The sequence below is a fragment of the Hirundo rustica genome, chromosome 3, assembly GCF_015227805.2.
Source record: "Hirundo rustica isolate bHirRus1 chromosome 3, bHirRus1.pri.v3, whole genome shotgun sequence".
NCBI classification, from domain to species: Eukaryota; Metazoa; Chordata; class Aves; order Passeriformes; family Hirundinidae; genus Hirundo; species Hirundo rustica.
Genome location: NC_053452.1, coordinates 17,536,319 through 17,560,576, shown reverse-complemented (window position 1 = coordinate 17,560,576; position 24,258 = coordinate 17,536,319). Strand labels below are relative to the sequence as shown.

The 24,258-nt window shown below is 41.4% G+C and overlaps 1 protein-coding gene across 1 annotated transcript in view; it reads left to right on the top strand.

Moving 5' to 3' along the window:
- The first annotated feature begins 4,262 nt into the window (after positions 1–4,262).
- The window catches only part of XDH (xanthine dehydrogenase), a 72,301-nt gene continuing 52,305 nt past the window's right edge, over positions 4,263–24,258 (top strand). The window contains exon 1 of the mRNA XM_040059881.1: positions 4,263–4,385. The gene's annotated coding sequence lies outside the window, so the exon portion shown is untranslated. The remainder of the gene's footprint in view (positions 4,386–24,258) is intronic.

The following is a 24,258-nucleotide window of genomic DNA, read 5'->3' as shown; positions in this document are numbered from 1 at the left end:
ATGTTTTCACTCATGGAACCTGACAGGAACTGGAAATAGTTCTGAGGCTGAGTGGTGCATATGCAGTTTCTTTCTCTGAGCCTGATGTAATTTTAATACTCTCTTTTGTCACATTGCATGTTGCCTGATTATGCCATCACCTTGTATCTTGGGATACCACAAGTCTCTGAGATCAGCTTGGTGGCATCTGTCATTCTAACTACTTACCTGTCCTCTGCACACATATTGGGGAAGACATAAGGGACACAAGTAATACTGAAAATAGTCCTTAAAATTAGGATGTTTTTGAATGCAGCATAGAAGATAATTGAAGTAAAAGAGGATCTGTTCCCAAGGCTGCAAGAATTCTCTGAATTCAATTAGACTTTCATGACATAGCTTGTTATATGTTGAGAAATTAAAAGGCATTCCAGGAAAAAAAGAGTCACAGTATTTTAACATATCAAGACAATTAATTGATCTAGATATAATGCAGATTTCTTTCCTGTTACCTCATGATAAGCAGTCTCCTCTTTTTTTTTCTTTTAGAAGGACTGCCAATATGACATATTAAACTATTGTAGATTTACAGAAGCATGAGCAGAGGAAATTTGAGCCTGAAATATTTGCCTAAAATAATGAAAATTTATGTCTCTGTTGATAATATTGACTCTTTCGCGTATAGATGCTAAAAGGGTCAGCTATTTTTCTGGCAAGTCTTGAGAAAGAATGTGTTATAAATGTAATGACTTAATTTTGCTTATATGCCAGTAATATAGGTGCTTTATGGACAATCTGATATCAAATGCATAGTTTAGAGAAAAAAGCTTTGAACCAAAATGCACACTCTTAGAGAGAGTCCTGATTTTAACTGTTATTTATTAAAAAATATCTCCCTTTCTTGTTTAGTTCAAAATTACCAAGGCTATCTCTGCTATCAGTAAGAAATATATAAACCTTGTTGAGAAAGAGAGGTAAGAGACAGAAGGCAATTTAATCTGCCAAAGTCCCGCACATATTAACTCATCTTCTGTATGTGTATAAGGGAAAGATTCAAAATAGTTCAGATGTGTCGAGGAAAATGTGTTTTGAGAAATTAACCTTGGTGCAAATACACTACCATTTTTTTCCTTGAATTTCCTCACCTCTTGTAAATATTTGTCTCTGAATATTTCTTGTCGGTTTTGTTTTTTGTACATTACAAACACATTTGTTTGCAGTTTACATTAACCTGGTTTGAACCTCGAGGTGGCTGCTTACTGGCAAAGCACTTCCTTGTCCCAGAGTATGGTGAAGCTATGAAATAGGTTACTGAGGCCTCAGTGTTAATGAACACCTTCTGTCCTCAAAGATGCTGTGCGGGTGCCTTGTGGGCTGGTGTCCTCAGCTCACTCAGGGGTCAGAGAGGATCCCTGAATCTGAGAGTTCCTCTGGAATTTTCATGAATTGGATGTGTAGAAACTGCCCTCTTACTCAGAAAGGTCCATCCAATGATGTTTGATAGCTAGGGAAAAAAAAAAAAAAATGGTTTTGTAAATAGGAATGTTTTTAATGCAGGAGCTTTGCAATAGATACACTGAAGAAAATAAAAGGTATTTTCTTGGACTTTCACTGGACACAATCAAATATGTAGATTGCTTAACTTAAGCATTTACCATTTTAGCAGTGGAGTACAGAAACTAATAAAAACTGCACTGTCATAAAGAGTGTTTAAAGGTTACACCAAGGCTGGATAAGACACAGTAATTTTTCTTCCACATTATACAGCTCATTCTGTTATTACTGCCTAGTAAAGGAACTCTTACAGTTTCCCAAGCAGTAGGTCTGGGAAACTCTGACATCAGTTACTTCTTTTTGAGGAGACTTTTTTGTATGGTGGCAGAGGAGATCACATTTGTGATGCAGCACTGTTTTTCTTACTTCATCCAAATCCCAGTAAATCATGCCCTGGGTTTGAACAGGGTTGCAGCCTGTCAAAACAATTCAAAAACACCAGGTGGAGAACATGACAAGGCAAAGCAGGGAAGACAGAGACACAAACCCTTACTGAAATGGACAACTATAATGACATAACAGCTCCTAGGGCTGTGACATGTGGCAGTGTCTGCCAAACATGGTGTGGGCCAGGAACTGAAACTCAGAAAAGAGGGAACACTAAGGAGGAAAAGGGCAGGAGGCAAAAAGCATCTCAGATGTACTGGTTGGAGATGAGGGAGTGAGGCCACCGTGTTTAACAGCTAAATGCAGACTCAGGTTATGTTCTTCAGCTTGCCACAGGACTCTTGAGTGACCTTGGGATAATAATTTAATATTTTATACCTCATTTTCAAACTCTTTTTCTGTCTTGCCTATTTAAATTTCAGGCATTTAGGGCTGGCTCTGTGTACTTAGAGAATGGAGGGACATATGATGAATTTATTGGAACATATTGATGTGATATGAATAATGCATTGGAATGATGCACCATCCTAATGACAGTTTACACAGGTTCCCTTCTTTCTGCAGGGAAGGTTAAATATCCTCTGTGGCATGATGGCTCCTCGAATTGCTGTGCTTTGCCTAAAGATGCTCACGCAGTTTATGACAGGAGTGCAGTGTCTACCCAGCTTGTAGGGTCAGACCAGTGCTTCCCAAATTAACTGAGCTGTCAGGTTTGAAAGCGTAAATAATTCCCTGGAAGCATATGTGTTTAAATGCAAGGCATAGCTGTGTGATCCTTCGTATGGAAAAACAGAGGAATGATAAATTTCTGCCGTAGGAAAAGCTTTTTCTTTGGCTAAGACTCCCATCAGGATTCAATGCCTCTTGGGGGCTTATGGGGCAGTTCAGGTATAATGTCTGCCCGTTCCCTGCCTCCCAACATATGCCATCACCGTCTTCACAAGTCTTAGCATAAGCATTTATTTTTTTCTGACCCCAGGAGAAGGGGAAAAAGGATCAGAGACGTTTTTGCTGATACTTTGGTGTGGGGCTGTGGAGCAATGACAGGAATAGCCGAGGAAGTGAGCACTTCAGCGTCCTCCTGGCTGACAAAATGCTGGAACCAGGGCTGAGGCAAAGCATTCACATTAAAAATAATAATAATAATAATTTTTAAAAAATAGCAGAGAATGATACAAAGAGACGATGCTAAATAAGGCTTTTTATCTTCAGTGGTGCTCTGAGGGCCTTGCCACAGATGGGCTGCGTTAGTAAAGAACTGAGCAGTTAATAAATGCAGAGGAAAGAGAGGAGGAGGGCCGGCTGGCGGTTTCCCCCGTAGCTGTTCTGGCGTCTCCAGGTTTGGGTGGGGAGAGCTGTGTTTAACCTCAGCTAGGATGGCTTTGCCGCCTGAGCAGCCGGCAGCCGCCGAGGCTCCTCGGTTCGCGGAGCGCCGTGGCCACCGCGGGTCCTGAGCGCTTGCCGACGGGCTCCTGATGGCGGCAGGCACCGCAGCGGCTGCTGCCGGCGGGCTGGAGGCCTCTGCCTCCTCTGGGGCGGCCTTTGATGTCTGTGCTTGTCCTCGCCCTCCCCCATTTAAACAAGCAGTGGTCTCTGGCGCGTTTGGAGCGGCGCCTCAGGAGATCGGTGCTGGCTCCGGCCCCGGGCTGGGCCCCGCTGTTTCAGACGGAGTTGTCGCTGCCGCGCTTTGGGCAGTGTGACCCCCTGCAATGGGGCCAGGGTCTCTGGCTGTCCCTCTTGGGAGCAGGCTGCGGATGGCAGCCCTGCGGTCAGGCTGTGTGGTCACCTGGAGCTCTGCGGCCTCTGTCACCTCTGTCCCAGGAGCGGGGCTCCAGGGGGGCTCTTGGAGGCAGCGCTTGCTTGAAGAGCCGGCCCAGTGGTTCCCGCCGGCTGCCTCCCAGTGTGGGCTGCCTCCCTGCTGCAGGGATGAGGTGTGTCCGTGGGCTCCTTCTTGGGAATCCTGCCAGGTTGGGCTCCTGCTAGTGTTGAGGAGCTGGCCCTGTCAGAGGGATCTGTGTGTTCGTCTGTGTGTAAAGAGGCAGGTGCCTCGTGTCCTGGCCTTTCAGAGGGATGGGGCAGAGCAGTTTGAGGTGGTACAGTGGTACATCCCCTCCCTGTGCTCAGGGTGCCGGTCCTGGGGACTCTGTCTTGCTGGCAGCCTGCTTGGTGTGACCTCACCGTAAATGAGATTCCAGGACTTGAGTCTACACAAAGGGGTCTTAAGGCAAATGAGGGGAGATGGATGTGCTCCTTAACTCCCCTGGCTTGGCCTCAGCAAACAGTCCTGGGCAGCTGCACCTGAGCCTTAGCTCTCTATAAATAGGAGCAAAGCCTCTTTGGCTGGTCATCCCTGGCTCTGGATGCTTGGAGTACCTGCCTGAGCACTGCCAGAAGTTTGGCAGCCCTGGCTTCAGTAAGAACTGCTGGTTCCCCTCCTGCCTGTGGGGCAACTCTGGCAGCTACTGGTGAGTACAGGGAATTTGAAAGAACAGACCACATAGATACTGAAGCTGGAGAGATTAATAGTTAATGTAGTTAATAGTTAATGTAGTTAATAGTTAATATTTGCTGTCTTCAAAAGGCACTCCTGGTTTCATTGAATTAATCTGCCTATGATGTAACTTTTTCTCTCTTATTCAGTGCATACTTTTCACTGCTATCAAAGGGCAGTTAGCAACGAGGAGTCTCCTTGAGGAGCTAGGGTAAGAAAGTCTATTAGTTTCCCTTTAAGAATGAGAGCAACTGCACTTGTATTGTCTGAATCACAAAGCTTCCAGGAAAAGTGAAAGCCCCAGCCTTCAGCCTCCACAGATCATTGGTGAAGTTTTTCCTTATTTCTGTGGAAATAGAAGAGTATCTGGGGCAATTAGCAGTATTGTAATGCAGCAAATTGCTCAGGGAGTACAAAGGAGCCCTGATAGCCCTGCTCCTAGGTAATCACAGATGAAATTTTTTAACCTTTGCTTGCCAAGTTCAGCTGAGGAAAAGCTGCCTGATACATTGCCCAGGTATATTTTCTGTGGATACTCTGCAAAGCTCATTAAAATATGAGTTGGGGACTTTAATATTAATGTCATACCCCATCTGCCTACAGAAAGGCAGTTATAGGATATGTTTTTATGATAGGCTGGTGTAAATAACACACTGCAAATTCATCCCCAAGGTTCCATGTGCGTGTGAAACATTTAAGAAATGTAATTGTGAAGTTATAAAAATCTCCTACGCCTAATTGCTTCAAACTACATCCTACTGATAGAAGAGTCCTGGAGGAAGTTAATTAGAAAGTCTTTTGGCAATCTGCTCAGTTTAATTCTGGTTCTACATCCTGCTATGTCAAAGTGTCTGGCTGCTATTACTAATTGTCTTCTAAAAATGCTGGCATGTCTGAGGAGCTGCATGTCATGAATACCTGTGCCTTCACTGCAGGTATTTTTACATAGTATCTGATCAGATTTCACAGTTAGAGATGCAGCTGGACTTAACCTGCCTGGAAAAGTAGTGAGTGGGCTGAGCTAATGTTAGGAAATAGGAGGAGTGATCTTTCTTGATTGGTTTGATCAAAAACCAGAACCAATAAAACCACAAGTTCTCCCCCAAAAAAGGCCTTTAGCTCACAACTTTGTTAGCAATTCTGTGGTCTGATTTTCAGAGATTCTTAAACTGAAGGGGGAAGGGGTGCCTGAAACAGCAGAGCATCCAAGAACTTTGGGACATTCCTAAGATCTTTGATCTTAGATACAAGGGGCAAAAGTGCTGCCTCAACAAGTTGGAAAGCAAACCTTTTAGGATGAGTGGGTAGTGTAGTCTGTGCATTCTACATATGCCTTCTTTAGGATATCTAGCAAGAGATCTGAAAGAGGTGTGATCAGTGTAGAATAAATCCAAGATATGATCTTGTTTTTCTGGTATAGTGTGAAACTGGGTACACTATCCCTTGGCTCTACTGATGCAGCAACATGTGTGGTGGAAGCCAGACCTCTTGTACTAGCTGTACAGAGCAGTTTTTGTCAGGAAAGATTTTCATGGATGTGAACTGCTGATTTCCACTGGCTAAAAAGCATTAGTGCTGCCTCTGCAATGAATATAGGCCAGTTGTTCACTGCATCCCATAGATGAGCATTAGAGAGATGTCCTTGCCTTGGGCTTAGCTGAGTTGTCTGAGGCAAGTAACTTGGAATTTAGGAGAACTTGGTCTTGGGAAGGAAATTCTAGGGTACTGCAAATAGGTGCCTTTGCAGAGAGCACAACCTACATCATGAGCATGGATGGGTGACAGACTGCAGGGATGTGCTTCCCTGACATTTCCAGTAAGGCTGCAGGAGCTAAGTACCTTAGGGAAGAAAATCTGTAATGTGGCAGTGATAAAGATGTGCTTGAACATGTTTTGGTGTTGCAAATTTAATGAAAGGGGAAGCAAAGACTAGAACAAAAAAGTTGTATAAACAGCTTTTGAAAGGTAGTCAAACTGTCTTTTTGAGATGGGAAATTAAATGGCCCAAGAGAGTTCAGGCAGTGTTTAGCCAGGGTAAATACACTTGCTACTTCCCACAGCTTCCACTGGATGATAGATATTCACTTCAGAAATACATAAGAACCAATTTTTTGGGAAGTGCCTGTCTCAGAAATAGATTAGTGTGTCCAGGAAATTGTAGGTGTGACACTTTAACTTGCAAGAAGGTGTGAATAGAAGGTTTGAAAAGTTCTGTGTGGTGGAATACACTTCTGTCATGAAACAATCCAAGACTATGTGAAGTAGGAAGATATTCAATATCAGTTCCATTTTCTTTGGAAGGGCTTTGTGTGCTTTTTCTTTTATCACTGATGTGAGAAACATATATAATGCCTTCCAAAAAAGGAGAACATATGCATATGTCCTCAACATGACTAAATTAAGTCTTGTAAGGAGTATTAGACTAGGTGATAATGCTTTTCCTAGCAAGCTCTGCCCTGCAGGCATAAGGTAAGGCAACTGCTCTTTCATCAGAATGTGCTTTGTAGACTCTTGCTGCATTTGCACAAAATCTTGGCTTTTGGGAGCACTCTAAAAAAGCTGTAATTTAAACATTTTCTATTTCTGCCATTTTCGAAGAGGATCAGTGACATGGGTGTGCCTGTCATGAATAATCCTTAAGCCAGTTGTGTGCTGTGGGAACAGTGAAATCCTTGGTGAATGTTCCAAAGTGCATGGGCCCCTGTCAGGTTGTGCCATTCAAGTGGGGAAGAGGCTGCAAAGGTGTTGCAAGTGAGTGCTGTTAGAATCATCTGGGTGTTTGCTACACAAGGCTGGATGGAGGTCGTGATAATTCTGCACATACTTGTCTCAAGACAGCAGGTTACTTAAATCAGACTGTGTCTGCTGCTCTGTGATTGTGAAGGGAAAGCATACACACATCTGTAAAAATGCCCTCCTCACAGAGGCGTTGGGATTTGAGGTGTCACTCAGCTGGAGGCCATGGGAGTAATTTGCTGCTGTTGTGGTGAAGAGCAAGAGGAAGCTGGTCAGGTAGTAATGAGGGTTTCCGTGTGACTGATTAAAGTGTAGCATTGGTTATTTATTGTAAATGTTGGATTTGTAATCTAGAATGGACATTCATGATAATGGACACTTCATGACATTATTAATGGAAGTGGTGAAAAAAGAACTAGCTTAAATTGCTTCTGTTTACTGTAGTCTCACCAAGTGAGTAAACACCCCTTTGTAGAATATTTCATTAACTGAGCTGGACACAGAATTGACACCATTACCTGCAAAATCATCATTACTGGCTTGATGCCACTAGAAATTGTCTTCATTATAACTAGGGAATCAAGTGTCATCTGTAGGCTGCACTTCAGGCACAGATTCTCATGGTACTCAGTCCAGAATAAACAGGAGTGTGTTATTGATTATATCATTAGCAGGATAAGCAAACTTACGGGTGTTAAACTTGTTATCGCCAGGGGGAAAATAAATTTTGAACCTAACCACAAAGACCAAGGTTGTATTAATTGTCCAACCTAGAACCACAAAGCTTTACGTAAAACTTCAGAGTGTTAAAATTCAATCAAAATATTAGCAAGTATCTTGCTAATTGCATAGTCTTGCTGATTTTTATCAGCATTAAACTGAATAAACAGAAGAAGTCCATCACTGGTATAAATCTAGAAGCAGTAGTAGAGAAGAGGCACATATCTCTTTGCTGCAGCAGCAAATATTTTCAGATTCTTAATTGGTGTAAATCAATGAAGATCGCTTTGGGTAGGACATTCTCTGTACAAAAAAACTCCACCAGGCAGAATTGCCAAAGACTAGAAAAATAAAAGGTAAAATTTAATTGCAGTAGAGCAGGTTTGATTTTTAGGTAAGGGTTCTAGTTATCTTAAGAGAATTGGTAAAATACCAAAATTTAAAACGAAACACTAGCTGCTTAATTAAGTGCAAGATACTGATTTTTACAAATGCTTTAGTTTTTGCTTTTTTCTATGTTTTGTCTTTGAACCAGAGGCAAGTTAGCACTGGCCCTTCAAACTGTAGGAGAAATTTAATCAGCACCACTATTATGCAAATAATTTGGCAAGATAAAATGACGAATAATACCCTGCAAATCTTGTGCAATTGGTAGTCCTTGGAGTAATCTGCATAACTGCTCACTCCTTGGTAAGGAACGAGAAGCTTTTGCAGTTTTTGATTGAATGGACTTTTAATAGTCCAAAATTAAACCTTCAAGAGGAGCATAAGCACATGTGATGGAAGTGTTTGAACGGATACATGGGCTGGATTTGTTTGCGCAGGACAATTCTTCCTGAATGGCAGATTTATTTTGGGAGGGTGTTCATTGTGTCTCGAGCACATGTGGGGGTAGGATGGGACTGGGGAATTCACTTCTCCCTGGGTTTGTGCATGCCAGGTGCTCCTCCGAGGAGGGCTCTACAGGTAACAGCTATATTCTCTAAAAATACCAGAGCAAGTGGATATGCTCATATATGGGAAGGTAGAGCCGTAACCAAAAATGCTAGATGATCTTGGGTAACACCTGGATGAGGTAATTATTGAGAAAGAGGAGGAATTTGCAGACAAAAGGAGAGTAAAAAGCTCTAGATATAATCAGTGATTTCTCCTGTGGTCTTTTGCTGGATCAGCTGAAAGAGTCTGGTGGAAAACTTTTCTTCCCTGCCCACCATGCCCCAGAAGCAGGTGGGAACATTCTTAATTTTGCTCTGAAGTATTACATTTGCTGTTTTCTAATAATTTAAGAAGAAACCTGGATTTTTCTTGTAAGAATCCAGAGTAAATGAAAATAAAGACCAAGCCCATCATTACTGGGTAAAAAGATAATATCAATTCCAGCAAATTATTTTGAAGAAGTACTTTGAAGCAATAGGATTAGTTGGATGGTTTAGTCACTGAAAAGGGGCTTGGCCAATACATTGTAGGAATGGGTTTGTGGATTTATTGTCTTTTATCCTGTGCTACTTCTGATTCACCATATGAGCCAAGCATTTCTTTTAGTGTCTCAGCTTCTGTGTGTAAAACTCCACGTAGCCATAATACAGGGTGTTGTGCCAAGGCTTTTTAATAATCACAGATTATTTTAGCTCTTCGTAACATAGAAACGTGAAGTTACTAAACAGAAAAGTATGTGGCCCAGCACTAGTGATGTGCAAAAATGATTTAATGTATATGTTAATGTTTGTAAAGCATAGAGCCAATCAAACCAACCTTTAACTGTGGGCAAAACAGACTTAAAGGAATTCTGCTATTTCCTACAGGCTCTTCTCATATCATTAATATGCACAAGGAAGATTTAAAATTTCTGATTTGAATTATAGCTTTAATAATCTACTTTGGAAGCCTAATTGGAAAGATATGGGATACATGAGGCCAACTTCATAGTTCTCTTGGGGATGTATACCCTACAAAGACCCAACAGAAAGCAGCAATTGGTGGTTTGAAGAGGAGGGTTTCTGTATGTGGAGTTTTAGGATTTTTTTTCAGGAATTAGGATTTTTTTTCAGGAAGCAGTTCAGCTGACTAAAACTACCCTAGGTAGTGCCTCTGATGGTTCCTCTCTGTGATGATCCTGTTCTAATATCTGTGTACAGGTATAGCTTTGAAGTCTCTGCTGTAGTTGGCTTATATGTGTCAGCTACATCTGGAGTATAACACTGTGAATAAACACATAGAAACTTTTTTGTTCTTGGTAATTCTGCAATTCTTTTTGGCAAAGAATTTTTCCTTGCAACGTTTTCTTTGGAAAAAATGTCAATATTCTTGTATGCTCTCTTTCATCTGTAAGGTATAACTTTTGGCCTGTACCTGATAGGGAAATTGGGTTCCAGTAAGGTGGTTTTAAGTTTACTGGTCGTATCCTATTAATTTCAAATCCACACTAAGAGGATATAAAAGGATTATGCTGCGAATGGGATGTCTCTTTAGACCTGCCCATTTATAAACGGTTCCTGGGTAATTATGGCTAATTGTACAAACTTTCCAGAATGACACATTTGACAGTATACCATTGAGTCATTTGAGGCATCCTATTATATGAATGAGTCAGAGCAGAAATGTTACTTGCCTTGTTTCTGGTATACACTTTGAAGGATTGGTCTGTGACGTGCAGAATCCCACGTCTGACTTTACAGTTCCTCTGTCATGTCTGTTCCCCAGATAGGATTTGCCAATCTGGGATTGCATAATTTAATTTGAAAGAGGAATGTGTTGTTTCCAAATTCTCCTTGCGTCTCCAGTTATCTTCGTGGCACCTTTCACCCTGTTCCAGTGGATGCTGAGGCGACCCTCTGGCCCCTGCTTTCCAGCAGCCAGGTAGCCAGCATGGTTCACGGAGACTCAATCTCCCCGTCAGTACTGGACTTGGGCCATGCTGGCAATCCACAAACCTCACGCACATTCCTTGCAGGGGTGGCTGCGGAGGGTTGGAGGTGCTGCCTCACTCCTCAACAGCATGGGGCCCCTGTTTGCAGGAGAGGGGAACAGGTGTAGCAGAAACACTTATGGCCAACTAGAGACACGTAGAAGGGAGGTGTCGAAGCATTCTATCAAGAAGAGATCCCTGTGCCCTTTGGATTCCCACATCACTGGTTTAACTGAAGCATTTTGTGGTGTGGGCTGGGACAGAAGTGGAAGCTATAACTGGCAAAGGTCTGCTTTATTAGAAGGAATTGTCTGGGGCTAGAGAAATCACAGCTCTGAATTTCTCTTCTCTAATTGTATGTATATTAGAAAAGCTATGGAAGCTGGACAAAACAGGTATGGATGCTTGATTTTGGGGTTACCTGTCTAGTAGAGCAGTGACCTCAGGCATAGAGTTCACAAAATAAAATCTGTATAAAAAGCAAGAAGCTCCTTTAGGGTCTGCTGCTGTTATAGGCCTGAAAAGCTTGTTGTCATCAATCTGCTTCTTCTAACAAATAGAAAAATAGTAAACTATTTTGGACTGTAAACTTTTTTCTTTAGACTACTAAGAGGATCCAGGGTGGCAAGGAAACCAAAGTTAACCATTGTTTGTTTGGAAGAGACCATCTCCCTTCCTCAGGTGAGAGAGGACAGCAGGAGCCTCTCTGTTTTCTACCTCCCCAGGGGGAAACAAGGCACTCTGCTGCAGTTTCTGCTTCGGTTTATGTCTCTGGAGTTCTCCAGCTTAGCTTTGGTTCTGACTTGTTGGGAATGTAGTTCTGGTACTTTTGTTAAAGGGTGCCAGATAAGAAGTACCACACAAGAAGAAATATGCCAGTTGCTACAGCTACTGTAGGTGGTGACTGAATTGCAAAAGTGGCCACACATGGTTGCCACCTGCAGGACACTCAGGCTGGAGGAAGCCAGCTGGCCTGATCCTGGAATTCAGGAACACAGCTGCAAGGAGAACCCACTTGTCCACACCAAGAAGCCACTGACTATCCCACGAGGCAGATGATGCCCTTTTCTGCAACCAAGTCTTCTCTACAGTGAGGTCGGAAGTAGGAGGTGCAGAGGAGCATTACATAGCCAAGGATGGAGGTCTGCTGCCTTCACTCTCAAGGAAGTCAAGAAGGGTAATGGATCCAATCTTTGAGTCAATGGACCAAGGCTAATTGGGGCCTGGAGTAATACTCCACCTGATGGACATACCTGTGGATTCTTCATCCTGATGATCAGGTTCTTGGCCAGCTTCCTGGGTTCCTAAGCTGCTTAGGCAATACTACAGGGCTCAGATATTAAGGCTGGAGCTGGTGAGGTAAATCCTTTAAGCTGGTCATAGAAGCCTGGGTGAGGAATGCATAGTTGAGTCAGAAAAGCTGACTGGGGGCTGTAACTTATTTTGTTGTGGGAAAAAGCATTGGCAGCAGAAAGACTTTAGCTGGGGTTAAAAGCACAGATACAAGGGAGGGCTTAAATTTTTTTTTGCAGATACTGAAGACCAAGAGCCACAAGAGGAAAACAATGGACTAATCAGAGTACAGGCAATGGAGAAGTGCTGAATAGATAACATGGTACAGGTTCACTTTGCACCAAATGGAAGAAGCTGGTTATAGTTGGAATGAGGAAACAGAAGCTACCAGCTGAGAAAAAAAAGTGCAGAGAATCTATCAAAATCCTGTGTGTGTTAGGAACACTTCTTATTTCAAAAAAAGTTTGATTTCCTTCATGGAAGAAGAACCAGCTGACAATAAAAGAATGGAAGTTAATTCCAGTGACTGCAGTCATGAAACTTTTCCCGAGAAGAGTTCAGTGTCATTAGGAGCAGGAGGGAAAACAGCAGAATCAGATGTCTGAATAAGATATTGAATATAAGTATGTGGTTACTCAGGTATTTAGGTATCTAATTTCTTGCTGTTTAAACATGCTAATCAAAGTGCTGCTTCTGCAGTCAGTCTTTTTTTTTTAAACAGTATTTTCTTTTCATATGTTCACAACAGACCTGAATACATGTGCTTGCACCAGGTTTTTAGCCTATCTGGACAGGTTTTGGCTGCTGTTACACTGCCTTAAGAATGCCCAGCAGTAATCAAAAGGGAAAGGAAATTTTAGTTGATAAAATGTGAACAGCGAGATGTACCAGCAAAAAACCCAAGCTGTAGCGCCTTACTGAACACAAGTTTGAAAATGTCACCTAGAAGACATTGCGCTGCTTAACATGGTCCTTGGAAAGCACAGCCCAGGAAAAGGAGATTAAATGAGGGAGAGACATTCAAGCACTCTCAGAAAGACTCTATGAAGGGAGTAGTAAGCCAGCCTTGAGTCATTAAACTGTAGAGCAGAAGTAGGCAACTGAATAGGGGACAAATATAAGGAAGGGAAACATGTCATCACTTTTCCAGACAAGCAACCCACAAGAGGGGTAATCACCCTTCTGTTGGCAGCATGGTCAGAAATCGAGGCAGCAGTGATCCACTGTGGAGTGTGATTCTGAAGTCTAGCATTGCTTCTGCACTCAGACATGGGCTGAAGAGTTTGAAACACATGGCATGAGTCCTGAATCAGTTTGTTTTCAGTGGAGATACACAAGATTTTGGCATAGGTATTGTAGTCAGATGAGTTCAAGAAATTCCTTCAGGGAAGTCACTGTCAAAACCTATTTATTATTATTCTGTTTACATACTTCAAAGGAAGTTTTGAAGTCACAGTTCTGAATGAATCAAAGACAAAGTAGATTCTGAGTAAAAGCTAACTGAAGGCAGTAAGAGTCATGGTCTTAAGATAATTATTATGGAAGAGATAGATGAATCTTAATATTTCCTTTATTTATTTCCTTCAGCTTTTACTCTATCCCAGCCTTTCGTTTCTTGCACCTGGAAGTTCTGTGATGCTAAATAGGAAACTCAAAATACCCAAAATACCTGGTCATAATCATAGATGAGATGTCTGACTGTGTGAACAACACTGTAACCCCTGGTTGGCTTAGTCTGTGGACATATTTATACAGAAAGTCTCCTGTTGAACTTGGATGCATTCAGCTCTGTGTCACGCTGCCTCCAAGAGTGCTGTAAAATCAGTTTGCCTCTTATGGAACTGCTTGGCCCAGCTGAAGGCCATGCTACCTAAGAGAAGGTTTAAAATACAGAATATGGCATCAGATAAGTGTCCTCTGACATCTCAGTGGAAAAAAAGCTCTAGACCTCTTTTAACTTCATAAGTGACTTGGTACTTCTTCATCAGAGCATTGTCATCTTTTCAGAGTGTTCCCTGCCTGTGCTTTTCCAAAGGGGTTTGTCCTGTTAAAGCAGGTGCCATCCAGAGTGAGTTCTTTGACTTGAGGAAAGGGAATTCCAATGCATTGTCATAACTTCGCAACCAGATTGTCATTCTAACTCTCTCTTCTGTACCTTGAAGGTGCTTAATTAAAATACATAGGGAAATGTGGGATAAACAGATCAACAGTTTAATAGCTCTGATGTGTGCAGTGATCTTCATACATACTTAACATGGAAAGGGTAAAAAAAGAGAAATGTTAAATTTGGTCTTGAATTTTTCATTGAGAGTCGGTGAAGAGGGTTATAAAATCTCACCAAGCCAGAGTGACAAGAGCTTGCTTTCTCCAGGAAAGAAAATGAATGCTTTCAGTTGTATGATGATATTCAAACAATTCAATAGCATAGATAGTCTGAGTCTTCTTAGTGGATGAGAGAAAGGTTGTGGATGGGTAGAAAAACTGTCAGGATGTCTGGGCCCAGAGATTGGTGGTGAAAGGAGTTAAATCCATCTGGAAGCCCAGTCACAAGTGGTGTTCCCAGGGCACAGCACTGGGGTCGGTCCTGTTTAATATCTTTATCAATGATCTGGAAGAGGGGATTGAGTGCACCCTCAGGCAGTTTGCAGGTGGCATCAAGGTGGGTGGAGTGTTGATCTTCTGGAAATGCCTACAAAGGGATCTGGACAGGTTGGACTCCTTGGCTGCAGCCAGCTGTATAGATTTAATAAGGTGAAGTGCCAGTCCTGTGTTTGGGTCGCCACAACCCCAGGCATCACTACAGGCTAGGGGCAGAGTGACTGGAAAGCTGCCTGGTGAAAAAAGGCCTGAGAATGCTGGTCGATAGTGGCTGAATGTGAGATGGCAGTGTGCCCAGGTGGACAAGAAAGCCAATGGTATCCTGGTGTGCATCAGAAGGTGTGGCGAGCAGGGCAGCGATTGTCCCCCTGTCCTTGGCACTGGTGAGGCCACCTCTCAAACCCTGTGTTCAGTTCTGTGCCTCTCACTACAGGAAACACACTGAGGGGCTGGAGAGACTCCAGATAAGGGCAGTGGGGCTGGGGAAGAGTCTGGGGCACAAGTCTGGTGAGGAGCAGCTGAGGGAGCTGGGGGTGCTCAGGCTGGAGAAGAGGAGGCTCAGGGGAAACCTTACTCTTCTCTACAATTACCTGAAAAAGAGTCTGTAGCCAAGCGAGGGTCAGTCTCTTTTCCTGACACAGGACAGGAGGAAATGGCCTCAGGTTGTACCAGGAAGGTTTAGACTGGATGAATTTCTTTCATGGAAAGGGTTGTCAAGCCCTGAAACAGGTTGCCCAGAGAGGTGGTTGAGTCACCATCCCTGGAGGTATTTAAAACATCTGTGGATGTGGCACTCAGAGCCATGGTTTAGTGGTAGACTTGGCAGTGCTGGGTTAGCAGTTGGACTTGATGATCTTGGAAGTCTTTTCCAACGTAAACAATGCTATGATTTGTAGTTGTAATCAGTCAGTCGTAATTGTTTGGAAACTTTTTATTTTGTGGGGAGCACTTGTAAAAGTTTGCATTATCAATACATCAGGAATAATTTGCTGACATAATTTGTGAAGAATTTTTTTAAATAGGAAGCATACAGGAAAACTGTCATTTTCTTACCAGAATATAAATTGAAGGAAAAAAAAAAGTTTCATCATTCATTTATCCTAGTTTATGTAGAATAGAATAAACAACTATTGTTGTGTTTTCTTTTTTTGTTGAAGTTTAGTATAAGTAATGCTGTGTAGCAGAACGTCAATGAGTAATTTTCAAAATATTTTTATTTTTTCCAGTGTAGGACTTCCACATTTTAAATCTAATTTACATTACACTATATCTTTGCTATTTTCCCCATGTTTTCCATTTAATGGATAAAAAGTAGAAGAGGCCCATCAGCTTGCTGAGGTGTATTCTGGGTGTCCCAATGTAGCATGTCTCAATTGCATAAATGGATTTTGTAATCTTTTGCTGTGTTGCTTGCACAATGTGGATTAAGTTAATTATTTATAGCTTGTCAGGGCAGCTTTTGAAGTGTCCTGCGCACTTTTTTTGAAGTGTCTCCTCCGGAGAAGTTGTATTGTGCAGGAAACCATCTTACTCTGCCTTGTCAGTCTGGGAAGGGCCAGAAGAGTTTTTAATTGATAGCTGGAATAATTGAGCCATCTTTTTCTTTTTCCCAAATAATCAACCGTATTTGTCCCATCAAATAATTTTTATTTGCTTTTTTTTTTCCCCCCTAAAATTTAATTATTTTTGGTTTTTTTGGTTTTTTTTTTTTTTAAGTGTCTCTGGACTTCTCTAGCCATTTCTCTCTCTAGCCCCTGGTTGTTTCAGCTTTTGGTGGTTGTTAGCTACATGTCTCTCTCGTGGTCCTTCTCAGAAGAGCAGGTGCTCCCAGACAGGACAGCTGAGCCCATGTCAAGCTGGAAAGAGCAGCCACTAGACTGAGGTAGGGGTCACAGAGGCTCCATGGAGTGTTGGTCCTTGCTCACCATTGTCCTTTATACCAGCAGTGGGATGTCTGGGCTTTTTGCAGGTCCTCTCTTCTTCTAATGTCTGCTTGTTGTGAGAACGTTCACTGCATTTCAGCAGGTCTGCAGCACGTCTTAGCCTGGAGCAGTGATGGTGATCCCTGTCCCAGTGCTGGTGTCCCGCTAAAGACTGTGGAGTGACCAGAGAAGGGCAGGCAAGAGAAATACGCTGCTGGTGCCCCGATAGCCATCTCTGCCTGCCCTCACTGGGAGCAGCACCCAGGAACTGCCTGCCAGGCCCTTGACCTCCCCTCCAGTCCCGCTGCTGACCCCTGCAGCTGACCAACCCCGGGATCCTCTCCCTCTCCTCGCCCAATAGGAGCCGGCTTTTTGTTAAGTCGCTGCTGAGCCAGGCTTTTCATAAATAAGCAAACCCTGACCATGAAAGCTCTAAAATTGTTATTCCCTTTCATTTATCCTGAACATCATGTCACCTTTCTGCATCCAAACCTGTCCTGACGTCAATGTAGGCAAGGGATCAGGGACAATTATGTTGTTTGTTTTTTTTTTTTTAACAAGTAATGCTGACATGAAACCGGTCAGGTTAGGAGACCTGAACTCAAAGCATGGGAAAATCTAAAAACAAAGAGGTCATCAACAGTGCCCCCAAACTGGTGGGTACCTAATTTTATCTATGTATATTTTTTATGAGTTGTTTTATTTATCAATTGCTTTTATCGAACCATTCAATTTATACCTTAGAAGACTGAAGCATCACTTGAGAGTCTGTACCCACTAGAGCTCTTCTACCAAATAAGATATAACAGACATATTGAAGTTGTGATAAGAGAATATGCTTTGAACTCTCTAAACTCTCCTGCCCTTGGAAATTCACTGGATTATGCATTGTAGAATAAGCTACTTTATAGTTTTCTTCTTCCAGAAAATGAAACAAAACACTCTTCCAGGAAAATTAGTAGTACTTTTGTTATTCTTCAAGCTTATGATGTTTTTGTGCCTCTCGGGTCAGTGTGGAAAAACAGTCTAATATATTTACTTTTCCTTAATTGATCTTACTTTGGCTTTGCATAGTTTTTTCTGGGGCATCAGTCCTGAGAACTGTAAACAAAATGAAGATATGTACAGGTTCTGGGTCCAGATTCTAGTCTCAGTGAAAACAGTGGGTGGTTTCTCACTAGGTGGAATTATTCAGAAAGCTTTTGATGTTTATTTAACTTCTCTCCCACTAAGTGTAGTGAAAAAAGAGCTCAGCACTGAGTACTCTCAAACATTTCACCCTTAGTGTCATCACTGTTTATCCTGCTGTTTGGGCAGACTGTCCATCTTTTGTACTGCAGTAATTTATTTTCTAAGGTGAAACTAGCTTTTTTTATCTGCATAGAATTGAGAAGTGTAATGTGTGTAACAGGCTGGTTTTCTAAGAAACTTCTTTTTGTAAGGATAGCTTTGTGCACTTTAAAGAATGTAAAATGTAGATATAAAATAACAATGTCTCTTTCTCTGTCTAAGTATTTGTTCTATTAATAGAAAAGTCGAGACTACTCCATACATAACTCCAGTAGGTGGATCAATGTGGGGGTTTGAAGGCCACATTGGTTAAAGCCTTCATTTTGTAAAGGAAGAGGCAAGTATAAGAAACAGCACCAGCTTTTGAAGAATAAAATACAGGTTCTGGAGCAGTGTCTAGTGATAACTAGTCTACCAGCACATTTAGGTGTTTCTAAAATAATAATCATCACATCACAACTCCTTGATCTTGTGGGTCTTCTGCTGGTTTGTGGTTTTTCCCCTGTACTGCAGTTGCTCTGTCTAAAGGGGGTAGTGGCAAAGGAGGGAATAACAGACTGGGGCCTTGGTCCTCATCTTTCATCACCATCCTTGTAAATGTGGCTGACAGCAATGATCTTCTGAATTAAGGAGATTAAATCAGAGCATGTAAACACAAGGAACACGTATTTACTGGCCAGTGCAACAGATCAGTTCACTAAAATAAAGACCTGACTGTCTGCCATGCACAGCTGTGATATGGGATGATGTGATGATGGAAAAAAGAGGGCATTTCAGATGACCACTGAAGTTCCTCAGGATGAGGGTATTTGGTGTCAATAGCTTGGTACCAATGATGCTGGAATCCTGTCAGTTTTACTTGTGGTATTTCAGCTCTCAGTGCTGTCTACTGTTTGCAACTTTGTGCTTAACATTCTCTAAGACATAGAATATGCAGGAGGTTGAATGTTACAGGCTCCACACTTGTTCCTTCTAAAAGCTATTATCTGCTGCAGTAATTACTCCCATAAAAATAGTAAGAAAAGAACTAGGTCTTTCCCCTGAGCTATCTTAACCCCTCCCCCCCCCCCCTTTTTTTTTTCCCTGAAGCTTTTGTTGTAGATCAAGCTTTATGACACCAAAATTAAATTATCTCCCTCGTATCTCAAGTATTCTGTTGTGGTGATAAACCAAATGATATTTTAGGACTACAGTGTAGCTTCTCCGGGACAGAAATGCTTTTATGTGTGTAATTCAATTAGGACGGGAACTATTATGGTCTTCAAGGGGAGATGGATTTGAAGTTCTGAATTCCACTCCACTGTGTTTTTGTTTATATGGAATAGCTTATATTTTGTTCAAGGGAATAAACCCTTTTTTTTGTGTGTGTGTGTGTTGTCTTTAACAAAGTGGGTAGTGTTGGCTCCTTTAACCACTTAACTTGAATTGCCCTACTAGAGTTAGTTTATTTCCTGGAAGGATCACTAAAAAACCATTGCAAAGAGATCACAGGCTTACTCAGCAGAAGCCAGACAGGTGTGATTGGGCATTCCTGTATTGCTATCAATAGAGATAACAGAGCAGTAAACAACTAGTAATCTGTTATCAATTTCTGCAGTCCCAAACTTGTTAACCCTTAGGACAAAATTTCCCTTGTCTTTCTGGGAAAAGGAAATTTAAGAATTTCTGTATACACACATCTTTATCTTACTCTTTCACCATTTTTCTTAAGTATTTTTCTAAGCTGTTTAGTTAAAGCCCATCTTGTCATCTTAATTTAACAAGGTTGTTATTCATGTTTACATCAACATACATCATCAACATTCTCCCAGAAGTACAGACAGATGTATCTGTACTCTAGTGAGATGTCTTCATTAGTCATGCTGGGTCTTTTATTGCAACAGCCTGTAATTATTTTGTCAGTAATTATCAAAACCTCACAGCACCTACCTGAATGATGCAAAGTAGCCTCCTATCAACCCTACCTTTTGTTCTCATATATAATATTGCATATAAAATGACAGTGAGGGAAGCCTTTTTTATTAGAAAAGGAAACCACTCCAATTCAGAAGGTAGATGGAAACTTTGTGATATCTGTCCTGAGGTGGTATAAATGACATTCATGGTAAAGGGTCAGAAATATTTGAGATCTACAAGTTCGTCATGCAATTATTTGAAGAAGCAAAATGGAAGTATTATATTAATCTCTCATTTAACTTGTTTCCAATAGAATTCTTGAAAAGTGGAAGTAACTTGTTCTTCATGAATTGGTTTCAGGAATGATGGTATAGGACTTCTGTTCAGTGTCCTTAAATGTTCATACTTGGGCATAATCCCTGAAAAAACCGAGTCTCACTATGAGGTACTTGCATTTGAAAATAATCCAGGCAATTAAAAATATATCTTCTGAGTAGTCAGGGATTCAGACACATTTTAGATGTACATCATTACAGCCTTTCTACATACAGTCAGCTTGCTTCCCTGTCCATTCTTAATAACCTGAATTTGACACTATGAAGGCTCTTTTACTTCAAGTTGGGACCGTGTGGTATCAGCAACATGACTTGAGAAAATCTGTCTTGTGGATGCTGGGTAGAATTGGAGGAGACACACAGGACTTGAAGTAATTAAAGTTTCAGCTTCTGCAATATGTGCTTAAGATATTATCCACTTTGTAGGCTGTTCAATTTTCAGTTTTTAAGCAGTTCATCTTTTTTTCATGCATTGCTTCTCTTGGAAGGGCATTCCTCAATCTTACTGCTATAATGTGTATGGTTTTTCTAATTTTCACCTTAAATGCTGGGTTTATAGCAACTGCTCTTGAGCCAGAACTGTCTTTTTCTTTCCTGCCTGATGTTTATGGTCTGTTACTATTGCTTAGTGGAAAATTATTTAGAATGAATTTGTTTTGAAGAGAAATCAAGAGAGTCTGGGGGATACGAGCTGACCATGATGGCTGCAGTTTGAGACAACTGGCCTGTTTCAGTGATGATGATGATGGCATCTGTTCTCCTGAACTATGGTAATAGTGAAACTCTTCTGAAAGTCTATGTGGGACTGACTTGCCATGCCTGTCCAGTCTAGACAGGCCATCTTAATGGTGGGAAATAGAAGGAAATCACAGTACAAGGTACTAAGACGTGCAGGTCTCTGTTTAGGAAGGGTTTGTGGAGAGAGGCAGCCTTTTTCTTACGCAGACTTACATAGTTGGGGGATGCTCAGAAGCTTTTGGCATACAAATCTCTCCTAGATAGAATGGTCAAATATTTGGTTGATTCAGGAAAACCTTTTTGGTTCTTTGTTAGCAGAGGCAGCTGTGGATGATTTCTTGTCTTTTGAATGAACTGCCCATCAAAATATTGCACTCGTAAATGAGAAAAAGATTTACCCATGAGATACACAGGAAAGCCAGAGGATTTGTGCAGATGCCCAGGCAGGTTCAGGACAGTATATGAAATAGAAATTTACTTCATATAGCTGGTGTCAGAGTATTGATAAGGAGCCACATGCTCGACTGCATCCAGTGTATCAACAAGAGAGAACCAGGTATTACCATCTCCCAAACAAAATGAATTCATACCTTCACAGGGGCAGAACAAAACAAGGAAAGCTAGCTTCTGTGTAGATACTCCCTCCTGTGAAGAAAAGCAGTGGAAAGTTAGCTATGCTTGGGTATGGTATGGGAACTAGTTTTTACTTAGTTAATCTGGCCCAGAAGTTCCTACTTGCCTGTGCAGGATCTTGGAATATCATGGCATTTTTAGATGCCAGAGGCAGTGCTTTAGCAGCTGTTCAGAAGAATGAAGAGCCCCATGTGGTTCTTGCAGCTGCTTCCCCCCCTTTCCTCCTTGGAGCAACCACTGGAGACAATGCTTCCACCTGTGACAGGGGAAGCAGCCAGTCTCTCTGCAAGTGAACTCTGCCTCCTTCTGGGACAGAGATACAATATTTAAATACAAAAGATCCTCCTAAAATGTCAACAGAGGCAGAGAAAGAAAGATTAAGAGGAAGATGTGATTTTATTGAGTTAGGTTATCAGGACAGGTATAGGAAGTTTCTCTCACATGGTTCCTGGAAGTAGGTAAAAGAACTGATAGGTGTAAAGTTTGCTGCTGCTGAAGACAAGGAACACACATTAACCAGCCTGCTTGAAAAGAAGTTGCTGTCCAGGCCAGATTATCTGAAACATCCTTTGTTTGGCCCACTGGAAGTAGTCAGTGGAAGAAACAGTGAATGAATTGGAACAAGCCATGCTTTGCTAATTGTTGTGGGGAATAGTGACAACCAGGACTCCTCAACAGAAGGCTGAATTAGCTAAACTTGCTCATTTCTTGCTCTCATAGGAAGACGTGGGGTAGAACAAAGACTATAACTAAACTCCACCCATCTTCAAAAGCAAGTGAAGAGATCATAATTCATGTAATAAATCTGGACAATTAGACAGTATTTGTACAATTAGAAGCTGAACACTGAATGATTAGTAATTCATTAATAATGAGGTAGTATCCACTCACAAACCTCAATGAGGTAATCAAATTTATATGTGCTTTGTGGTGATGATCTTTCTCAAATTTCTATCTGTAACCAGAAAAGAATTTAGATACCTCATAGGAAAGTGCATGAACATAATTTGTTTTTTTAATTTCTGCGAAATGCCTTTGAAAAAAATATGTAGTACCTTACTTTCATAATCGTATAGCAATTTTATGTGGAGATATTTTTGGGTTTTGGTATTTGGTTGGGGTTTTTTGGAGTGTTTTGTTATTGCAGAGTATTAAGCTTACTGTCAGTATTAGGATCCCCAACAATTTTGTTTCTTTGAGCTCTTTTTGAAGACGGGCGATAAAGTATGAATGTCCCTATCCAGTAAGATAAAAGGCCCACTTCTTTCAAGAACCTGTCTTCACCAGTGGCTGATAGGTGATGCCAAAGAGAAGAACAAACATCCTCAGGCAACACATTCTGTCTTTACTCTCAATTTTTAATCATTAGCCTGTGATGTTTTGATTTTTTTTAAACTCATGCAGAGAACACTCTGAACATTAACCACAACCACCAATAGCTGAGACTCTAAACAGGGATTTTTCAGAAGTAAGAGATGGTGTGTATAGCTCTAATTAACCTTGTATGCCCTCATGGCTGATCCTGATAACAGCAGGTGGAGATTTCTTGAGATCCCTGAAGAGTGTCCAATGTGTGCTCCCACAAAACATACACGAGCCAACAGAAGAGGGATCACCAAAACTAAAGCAAACAGGTTGTTTCCGCTTGAGGGGAAAGATTCTGTCCGCAATGGTTTAGCAACAATGACTCCAGAGGGGCAGTGGGCACACAGAGTGAGTGTGCAGACACAGGAAGCTTGATACAGGGGGTACTGCATTAAAGCACTGATTTGGGACTCTGTTTTCTTTTGTATTTGCTTTAAAAATTGCTCTTCATAACACCCCTCCTAGAAGTCTCTTCAGAGCCACTGTAGGAAGAGGAAGATGACAACAGAGCAATAAATCTTCTCACTTCTGTTTTAAATCTCCTTTACTACCCTGGCATTGTTTCCTTGTTGTACTTTCATCCATTTGCCTAATTCTGTCAGTAAACTCCTGGCAGGAATGGTGTTTCCATAAATTTCACTGTATTTATTGAGCTACACATGTCATCATCTGCTGAACAGATTATTATTATGATGATTGCAACAGCCAGGTCTGCAGGATTAACCAGTCAGAATGAGGAAAGTCAGCTGCTTTTAAAAAATATATATATATTCTTGACTAATATCAGCTGCCTTCTGGGCTCTTTAGTGAGTGAATGAGACTGTAAGGAATTTTGAACTTCTAAAACATTCCCATCTCAGAGTTATGAATGGGCAAAGGGATGCTTTCTAAAATGGGGAACCCGCTAGACTTTTCTGACTGGTAAGTCTGAATACTTTGTCTAATAAGTAATTTTTGTTTGAGGAAAGTTTTCCATTTTAGCTCACTTAAAGGAGTTCTGTGTTGAGGGTTTTTTGAGCTGGCTTTTTTTAGCTTTCACTTTCTTTTCTCTGATTTCTGGTAATCCTCTGTTCTTTTTCAGAGCAGGTGGAATTTCAAAAAATGGACAAGAGCTTTTAATAGCACACACTTTCATGCTCCAGAGTTATTTAGAGCTCTAGGAAAATTCCTGTTCTGTGTGTCTTGGTTCTCTGCCTTTGAAATGGGTATAGTAATAGACTATCCCATCAGGGTGGTGAGAGAATGGTTGAATTTGGTGTTGTGTGACCAGTGACTGTTGAGATGAGGTCTGAAGTTTTAAAATACTATCTAATCTACATATAGAGATCATGATCATGGTTGTACTTATCTTTATTGCTGTCTTATGTATATAGTGGGTTGATGGATCATAAACCAGTAGGTCGATTCCATCACAAA